General features: G+C 44.3%; 1 long non-coding RNA gene across 2 annotated transcripts; it reads left to right on the forward strand.

Annotated features, from left to right (window-relative positions):
• The first annotated feature begins 720 nt into the window (after positions 1-720).
• LOC127312795 (uncharacterized) lies at positions 721-5554 on the forward strand. Of its 2 annotated transcripts, XR_007858591.1 has the most exons (3): positions 721-858; positions 1023-1304; positions 5231-5554. It is a non-coding gene; the product is annotated as an uncharacterized lncRNA (long non-coding RNA). The 2 variants fall into 2 exon arrangements; XR_007858590.2 differs by having other exon boundaries at positions 825-1304.
• The last annotated feature ends 2517 nt before the right edge of the window (positions 5555-8071 follow it).

Genomic DNA, 8071 nt, shown 5'->3' on the forward strand with positions numbered 1-8071 from the left:
TGTGATGTCCTGTATTTTTTTTGCTGTACATTTATATCGATGAAGCTCTTCAAAGTATATAACCAACCTTCCTTTAGCCGTTTCTTGAACTGATCATTTTGGTTGCTCGGTATAAGAACTTCCATGGTGTTTCCATGTGGTAAGAAAAGAAAGAGAAGAAAAGAACATTGAGGATATGCAGAATATCAAGTGTTGGTATTGGGCAAGTAAGGAAATGCGGACCATAGTGAGGGTAAGACTGGACCGTGGCACATCCAGCTAAAGAGAGGAAAAAGTTTTTATTCCTATGGTACAATAAAGCCCACTTATGTACTGACCCAGCCCAGCCACAGTGAAGTCTCCTTAAAAAATAAAAAGCCACAGTTAATTCGTTCCTGATTTTTTCGCAAAGAAAAACGAAATTGTTCCAGATTTAGCTAGTCGGTCGTCGTTGTCGCTTCGTTGTTCCTGCTCACATGCTCCGCTGCTCGTTCTTGGGTGATTCCATGGAGGTAAACCGCTCCGCTAGCTCAAGGCAGAGGCCAGTGTGGCAGCCGCCGACTTGCCACCGGTGACTCAGCGGCGGACGGGCGGAGGTAGCAGCTGGAGACACGTGATCCGCCGAGCGGCGACCTCGTCCAGCAAGGCGCCCAGCGGCCACCGCCCAGCGGCCACCGCCCAGGCCCATCGCCGCCAAGTCCCCGCTCCCCAAGCAGGCGCATGCGAGCTAGGTGCTAGCAGCAGCGGCAATCCGACCACCCAGCCCACATCTCTTATCTACCTTCTCCTATTTTGTTGATGTGCTGCTTCCTCCAAGTCCAAGCCTGCATCAGTGCGGCTGCTCCAATTCCTCTGCAAATCGCACGGGACAACGCACAAGTGAGTTAATTCACATTCTCCAAATGGCTTAGTGTCAATATCAATTTCCGTAAAATTATCTGTTAGCAATTTTGCAGCATGAATAATTCAAGCCATTGTTGTTTAGAAATTGCAATTTAGGTAAGTACAGGTTGAGAATTACAATTCTTTGTGATTTTCTTTAGGTTGCCTAGCCGAAGATTTTTCGTAGCTCCGCCCAGTGGGGCAAACTGTAGCGGGCATAACACATCTAATGTTGTATGTTGGTGCTTCTAGTCCCTTTCTGCTTCTCTCGTCGTAGTGTTGTTCCTTCTGCTTCAGTAACATGACACATGGAGGAGGGCTCACACGCTGTATGAATGGTGGGTGAAGGATGGGGATGAGATATCGATGTTGGAACCTGGAGCCTTGCCCGAACGATTGATACAACAACTCGAGCAAAGAGCGGATTAAGCTGATAGCAACTGGTATGTTATCTTTTGCTATGTGATTTTCCTCAAGCGATATATGCTGGAACATGCAGTCGTGTGGGTGTATGACACCATAGGAATTATGTTTCTGTTTAGTTCTGGTAGAAGCACAGCCGCCCTAGGTTAATTTGAATGAAATTTGGGACACTAAGTAAATCAAGGAACAAAAGTTAAGAGGAAAAGAACCAGAACACTCTAAAGCATACTTTAACTCTGGAGCATAATTTCAAACTGTTCAATGTAGCCAAACTTTCCTTTGTTAGTCTGCTTGGTAAATAAAACCAGAGAGTTGAAAGCGGAGCAAATCTCATAGAGTCAGATCACAATAAAGCAACTTTTCTAGAACAATAAGAAGCAACATAAGAGTAAGAAATAGAAATGGCGGCTTATGATATACTTGTTTATTACAGCCATGTACAACAACACACAATACAGAGAACAAAACTATAGAAGATGCCCTTTAGCGCATTAGCTAAAAAAAGTAAAGAGAGAACATTGTCTATATGGTTCTTCAGGCAATTTAGTATTTTCCTTGCATTTAATACCCTCCTTGTTAATTCCATTAATTTTCTTGGGTGTGCCTATGTCTCAGTTGACTGAGATTTTCTTAAGTCTCAGTCAACTCAGAAAAATGCAACTACAGTTCAAAGAAAAGTGCAACTCGGTTCAGTTGCACATTTCTGTCAGAAAAGTGCAATTGCACTTTTTTAACAGAAAAGTGCAACTCAAAGCACATTTTTGTAAGTGACTTAGACTTAAGAAAATCTCAGTTGACTGAGACATAGCAAAACCGAATTTTCTTATCGTGAATTGATGTACTGTGAATAAATGAGAGAAAAGGTAACATCACTCCACCAAAGATACTGAAAAGACCTGTCAATGACAGTGAATATCTTATTTGCATGAACGCAACCTCAGCAACCAACACTCAAAAGAAATTCATATCATTGACTCAGAGAGAGGTAGAGAGTATACGGGAACAAAATCTTCAGATTCAGGAGAGTGATCACATATACATGGTCAAGGAAGAAGGTTCATTCTTTCATCATTAAGAGGATCATAACTAATAACACCGAATTGCTGTAGAAAATATGGTGATGGTAATTTTCCTTAGTTCAATTATTTTTGCAGCAACATATCAACTTCTAGACATCATCACATAAACATGGTTATTAATTATTATGTCTCTTTATATTTATTATGGCCTAGTTGCATTAGATTATGTTCCAATAACTAAGAAAGCAAATGATGGTACCTGATCTAATGATCTCGTTGGTTTCCTATATCTTTACCGATATATTTTTCATCAAATTCATAGTATTGTTGAACGAACAGATCAACTGATGAATATTGTTGCTATTCTTGTCAGTTTGGTACTAACATAAGGGAAAATTAGGAACAACTACAGTATGCCTGGATGAATAGTATCGCTAAATATATCTGGGGAAAAACTTGGTACTGAGATCTCTTGACATCCAAAAGTGTAACCCATGCATAAAGTGACACATTTTTAGAAAATAATCTTTTTAGTATAAAAGGATAGCTGGTATAACTTAACACCTTAAAAAGAGGAACTTTGGAAGAAGCATGCAGCATGAAGTTATCAAAGTTCAGAGCAAACCTGGTCATTAGAACTCAAGATAAATCCTTACTTTTACTATATTATAGGAGTCAAAAAAGCTACACCAGATCTTAAAGTCAGAGGATGAACACATACATACATATCGAATAGTGAGTATTGAAGTATTATAACAATTGACATCCAGCGGCTTAACGGATCTCGTATATATTGTTGTATCCATGAGCATATTATATATTATAATCATTTATCAGATCTTGCCTTGCTGCAACAACACATCGCAATTTTCACACTATCGGTGAAAGGAAGGCAAGGGCGTGTCCACGGACCTGTAGATGCTTCCAATCTGCCAAATTGAGGTCTTCATAATTGAATGATGTTAAAACTTGGACCTTGCACTGAAACAATAAGGAGAAGATGACAGCTATAAGAATCAAGCCCAAAAACACATCCAAACAAATACAGTGTACTAAACTCTTCTCTACTCATTCTTCATACAACTCAAGCCACTACCTATAGAAGACAACATCCAAAATAAAAGAAGATCCAACTGGAATATTGTTCCAGCATACAAGTAAACATGTTGGACATTTAATAAAATGTGAAAGTGGTGTATGTCAAAAGTGCAAAAGCATAGGAAATAATAGATTGAAACTCGGTGTCATCACCAGGGAAACCAGGGTTCTCCGAACCTATATAAAAGCTAATCAGTTTAGCGCACCGTGAATGATTCTAGCACTGTAGATGGCATATTTATCCTCTCTTTCCTCCAAGAGTTGTGCGACACATTGCCTCTTTTTTCCTTCGTTGATTCTTTCACGTTTTATTAAATGTCCAACATGTTTACTTGTATGCTGGAACAATATTCCAGTTCGATCTTCTTTTATTTTGGATGTTGTCTTCTATAGGTAGTGGGGCGAGCACGCACGGGGAGGGGGGGGTGAGTCATTATAACCTATATAAAAGCTAATCAGTTTAGCGCAGCGTGAATGATTCTAGCACTGTAGATGGCATATTTATCCTCTCTTTCCTCCAAGAGTTGTGCGACACGTTGCCTCTTTTTTTCCTTCGTTGATTCACTGGTTGGTGTATGTCAAAAGTGCAAAAGCATAGGAAATAATAGATTGAAACTATGTGGCCTGTGGAGAAAGGCCCGACCAAACACGGAGCCCGAGTGAGGATCCCTGTGACCACCGCAAGGGAACCTGGGAAGGAACCGTGGACCCCCTTTTTTAGGAAGGAAACATCAACCATGACGATCTCTTCTCTGTTCCCGTGAAGGGTTGCGTCAGCAGTGACTTAGCCTTGACCACTTTCTGGCATGGACCGAGAGTGATGGGGCAAGACTGTGTTGCGCTGAGCCTAGGCCCAAAGAGTGTAGGGAGGACCGCTTAGAGTAAAAAAAAAGAGGACCTTAGCTTGTGATAGGGAGGGACGGGATCATGAGAGCTAGAAAGAAAGGAAGTCATATTTTGCCTAGGAAACTCCGCGAGAGCTCTGTAGTCACTTTGTTCATCCACATATCCAAGCAATACCGACCAGACAAGAAGGAGTAGGGCTGTTATCCCAGTGTTTTTGCAGGTTGTCCAAGATATAGAACACAATTGCCACTGCTTGACGAATCTCTAAAAGGGTGTATACCTCTATGTCCGTGTTCCCAGAAACAACATTTGGCTTTTTTGCCGTAGCAACGCACGGGCATTTGTGCTAGTCCAAGCAATACCGACCAGACAAGAAGGAGTAGGGCTGTTATCCCAGTGTTTTTGCAGGTTGTCCAAGATATAGAACACAATTGCCACTGCTTGACGAATCTCTAAAAGGGTGTATACCTCTATGTCCGTGTTCCCAGAAACAACATTTGGCGCGGTCAATAAGGGAGTGCAATATTTCTAGATGTAGGCATCATCCTTATTCTCCTCGTCTCCGGCACCACCGAGAAGACAGAGAGAATGTGGAAGATGATTCTATTCCATGACCACAAGGGGCTTATAGCATTACATAGAGAGAGAGAGGGAGCAACGCTACCCACGCAGGGACGTGCGCAGACGTGTGCGTGGGCGAGGGAAACGGATAGAGCCTGAAGACTAGGTCTACTAGGAAACATGCCCGTGCGTTGCATCGGGAAATAAAATCAAAGTCATAATTAGCGCACAAATTAAATTCTCGGCAGTTGCGGTGTGTCACTAAAACCAGTCAGTTTCATCGCTTCAAGCTATACGGAATAAACAATTAACTTTCATGCTTTTCAAATATGCCTTGCTACATGTTGATTTTACACATTTGATTGATGCATTATTTTACTGAAATTTTGTTGGTAATCTCTTGATCCCTCGCCTATGTGCAGGCTCGACCTTGACATCAGCTACGGATCCTTCAGTGATGGCCATCCTTCCGTGGATCCTCCCCCTATGGCCGTCCTTCCACCCGAAACTTTTACCTGAGCAGCAAAACTCTGTTGGGATATTGCAAAAATATCTACATTGGAAAAAAATAAGAAACACGTATTAATTTAGAGATCGCGTTGCATATTCTCTTATATACAATAATGTTTTTGAAACATGCAATAATTCCTCTATTTTTTGGTGATCTCTTTATATGTAAACTGATGTACTTCAATGCCGATGAAACTTCAGGTTCTCCTAATATCATAGAACGCAGTGACATTCTCTATATGTTGGTCACAATTTATTTTTATTTTAATTTATTCTGGGACGAAAAGGAGATTTATAGAACAATTCAGGACAGAGTACAAATTAGATATGACAGGCAACGTACAAAGGTGCTGCAGAAATCAAAATTAAACTTTCCACCGTTCAGCCCAGCTTGGCCACTCATGTACCGCCCAGTTGCCTAAGAGCTATGTAGTCATGGAATAATGTTGACATGTGTTTGACCTCTTCAACGTAGTGGCACCCTCGACAATAACAGCACATTCAATCTCCTGCTCGATTGGTCCAGCTCTCAGGGAAAACATCCAGTGTAGTTGTTTAGGCTATGAAACAACTCAGTTAATTCAGATTTTTTGCCAGTTCACATTTGCGAGGCTGCTCCAATGTCATCGCCACGTTCTGACGCTTTGAGGACTCTGCTGCCGTGTTGCATCGAGGCCATTGTCATCCTCAGGTCCATGCATACGTCGAGGCTACCGGCGTTCTCCCGCCTTGACCACTTCCTCCTAGCTCCATCAAGTTGTTCTTATGACCTTGATTCCATTTGACAACACCCTCGTGCGTAACCTGCTACACCATTTTTATCTTTTCCATCTTGATTCACAATATCACAAGGCATAACAGTACAGAAATACCATCCTCTGAACTGAACCAAACATACCATACAAAAGCACTGAACCCCATCTCCTCCAAGCTGAAACTCTTGTCTCCTCCAAACTGAACCATGAAACTTTCAAGCATCAAAACAAAGCTAGCTAAGGATTTGTAAGTTTAAATACAGGTAGTTTGATGAACCGGAGTAGACACTCTGATCAGTTAGCACTTAGCAGAGGTAGCTTTGCACACAGATGTGCTCAAACATTTGCCACTCTACGAAAGAAAGTAATCCTTGACTAAGCTCTTCGGTTTCTTTTGGAATTCCATCAACTCTGATCTATCTTGACATCTCGTGTTCCCAAAATTACAGTAATGAGGCACGGCTAGCTATGTCCTAATTAGTAAGTCAGGTCAGGCACAAGCAGCTTCACTTATAAGAGCAGACGGTGGATGCACTTATAGGGGCAGCCGGCCACGCGCGCACTGCAACCGTCGGTCCAGCACGCGCTGTATAGGTCGACTTTGGAGAAGCTCCAACGCCCCGTGCGTCCTCAGGCAGCCGCCTGTCGGCCGACGTCGGAGGTGATCGAGGCATTATCGTATTGCAGGAGATCGGTCCACGACGGTGTCGGCGCTAGTTCATGTGACGGCGTAGGCCTTCATCTCGGAGTCGTCGACACCGAGCTTCTCCACCGCGTCCTCCTATTACACGGGGACATGTTGATCACGTACGACCATGATAGCAGCGCCGAACGCCCTGATTCTCGCCGAGAGGAGGAGCAGAGCTCTCCTCGTGATCTCAAAGTGCACACCGTCGAAGCGCTCTTCTCGCCCACTACCTCATCTCATCGACTTTGCCCTAGTCCGCCATGGTCGACACCATGGTTCTGCCCTAGTTCTATTCGGTTCGCGGCGGCGGCCACGGCCACATCGCTGACCTTCCTAGTCCGGCGGCTGCTCTTTCGTGAGGACGGAATCGAGAGGAAGTCAACTGGGTTCGATATGATGGTAGGTATAGGAGGATAGCTTCAACTGGTTTCGAGACGGACTTTGCTGGGCCTGCACGTGACGACACAGGACTCTGCATTGGGTAGAGGAAGAAAAGAAACCAAACGTCAGCCCAATGCACAGGCTGGTTCGGGATTCCTCCTACGGCTGTTACTTTGACCGGTTTTATTGAGCGATCGAAACAAAGCAATGCTGGACGGTTTTATTGACGTACGAAGGTTTTTATACGAGCGGACACCACCGATCGCCGCTTAATAGTAAAGATACGCAACTGAATAAAACACTTGTTCAAACACCCCCCGCAGTCGAAACCGGGTCTGGAAGAACGTTGAGGCTGGATCGAAATTCTTGGAAGACAGCTGTGGGAAGGCCCTTGGTGAAGATGTCCGCATATTGCGAGCTCGTGGGCACTGCGCGGTACTCAGCTTCGGCGCTTGAACTCAGCATCGTGGACTCACGTTTGGAGGACCACGAGACTTGATTGTCGCCGAGGAAGACGAGGTGGATTTTCTGGTGTCCGGGCAGCCCGCCCAATCAGCATCAGAGTACGCCGTCAGGTCAGTGGTGGAGCTGGAGCGGAGCTAAAGACCGAGGTGGGAGGTGCCCTGCACATACCATCAGATCCTTTTGATTTGCTGGAGGTGAGTGTTGTGCGGGTCATGCATGAACAAGCTGACCTGCTGAACCGCATGTGACAGATCCGTTCGGGTAAGCGTCAGGTACTGCGAAGCTGCAGCCAGGCTGCGGTATTCAGTAGGATCAGAGACTCGGCGGCCGTTGTTGCAGGAAAGCTTGGCTTTTGTGTCGAGCGGCGCGGCGATGGGGTTGCAGTTCAGCATCCTTGCGCGCTCCAGCAGTTCGAGCGCATACTGCTACTGAGAGAGGAAGAGACCGTCAGCTGTTCTATGCAC

This window comes from Lolium perenne, chromosome 7 (assembly GCF_019359855.2).
Source record: "Lolium perenne isolate Kyuss_39 chromosome 7, Kyuss_2.0, whole genome shotgun sequence".
NCBI classification, from domain to species: Eukaryota; Viridiplantae; Streptophyta; class Magnoliopsida; order Poales; family Poaceae; genus Lolium; species Lolium perenne.